The following is a 2,071-nucleotide window of genomic DNA, read 5'->3' on the forward strand; positions in this document are numbered from 1 at the left end:
AAACTGATTGGAGAACACAACCAGCAGTAGGAATCAGGGTGAGGGGGATGATAGAAAGGATGATAGAATGGGTTTATTTAAAAAAAGGCAGAAGCCCACTGGGGAAACACTAGACGGTATATCTCTTGCAGGACCACACACAGGGAGTGACTCTTGGAGGTCATAATTCATCTGTGGGTAAGGGTATCGAGTTTATTCTAAATAAAAATGAAAAATAGTACATTTTTCTTAGGAAGACAGTTCAATAGAACTGAATCCCTAGCAGTCGCTGAAGTCAGTTCTCTTCTGTTCTATGCGCATAAGCTAAATTTGAGATCAGGAGGAGATAAGAAGACCTGGTAGAAAGTGGATGTTTCTTTAACATAAAATTTAGCTCGCTCCTGTTCCTGCAGCTCTCATGATACCTCATCCTCTGCTTTTATAACCCCGTGAGCCCTCAGAAAAGACGCTTGACAAGTCACCTTACTAGTCACCTTGACAAGTCCAGGGACGCCTCTGAGGCTTCACTTCCCATCTTTGTCTCACCACAGTGCCCGTCTTGTTACCTCTGTGGCTTTGACTCCGGGAGGTTAAGTGACTTGCCCGATATCACAAGGCAAGTAGTGTATAGGGGAGCTTGACTACAACCTGCCCCTGATGTGTTTCTCCTACTGCATCCCTCTTCCAGCTAATGCCATGACCATGCTCCAGGATGGAGTCGTCAGCTCCATCCTCCTTATCCACTTTTAAGGAGGGCATGTCTTTTAATTCTGTCAGAACTGACTTTTGAATGGATCACATTTTTTCCATCCTTATTCTTCTACCTTCCCCTACCCTTTTTTCATCTCTCACCTGAACTCTAGCAACAGTTTTCTAAGTAATTTTCTTGCCACAGATTTCTTTAATCTTTTTAATCCACTGTCATTTCGTACAGTTTCCAAAGAAATAATTGTGATTATGTCCCTTCTGTATGCAGAGACATCCAAATTATTCCTTCAAATGATACCCTAAGTCTAATCAAGCTGCTTCCAGAATACCTATGTGTGTATGCGTGTGTGTGTGTATACATATATATCTGTATTTAGTACTTACACACTCTGGTTTTTTTAAATTATGTCATTTCAAAAAACACAACTTGCCCTTAAGTCTCTACATCATTAGGGTTAAATTTGGACTTAGGAGACAGTAAAAAACATGTTATAATTGGTTCACACAAGAAATAAAATCTGAATTTCTTTCACATAAAATAAGTCGCGAGATAGGCAGGCCGAGGATGGTGTGGCACCCCCGCAGTTGTCTCAGCCCCAGATTCCTCTCTTTCTGTCTCTGTTGTCAGCACTTCCTTCTGCGCTTCTTAAATATGCTCATAACCCGAGGTGGCTTTCAGAGCTCTAATGACCACATTTGAGTTCCAAACTGACATCAAGAAGAAATATTCATTTCTTTCCCTGTAAGGTAACTTCTTGGACATCTCACATCATATTCTTATATCTCATTGTATAGAACTTTGTCACATAACCATGCAGAGTTACTTGAGAAGCTGCAAAATGTAGATTTTGAACTGGATTTGTTCCCAACCCCTTGAAAATGCAAGATTTCTGATAGAAAGGCAAAGTGTAACCCATAGCTTTGAAAACCAGCTAAAGTGCCTTTATTTTTCCCCTGACTTCCACACGCAGAAGTTTTCTCTCCCATGCTTATCAGACATTTGTTATGGATCTCAAATGTGTGAGATATATATGTATGATTGTACGTATGTGTGCCTATGTATTTAAATTTTTTAATTTCTATTTCCCTTGCCATAAGGAAGCCTCTGTAGGTAGAGATCATGGCTCACTCAACATTTCATCTTGATGTCTAGTAACAGGCAGTCTTCGATAACTGTTTGCTGACTAAGTGAATGCGTGCCTGCATGCGTGCACATCAAACCTTGAGGCCCCTGAGTGCGTTGCAGTTTATGCTCTGTTTTTGTGTTGGTGATGCATATAGGCTGGGGTTTCTGCGGATGGTACTGCTGGTTGGTCTCTGCTTTAATACAGTCATCCGGGAGAGAGTACTTTTTCTCTTGGCCCAGGGTCCCTATGTGAACTTG

Source organism: Odocoileus virginianus, chromosome 25 (genome assembly GCF_023699985.2).
Source record: "Odocoileus virginianus isolate 20LAN1187 ecotype Illinois chromosome 25, Ovbor_1.2, whole genome shotgun sequence".
NCBI classification, from domain to species: domain Eukaryota; kingdom Metazoa; phylum Chordata; class Mammalia; order Artiodactyla; family Cervidae; genus Odocoileus; species Odocoileus virginianus.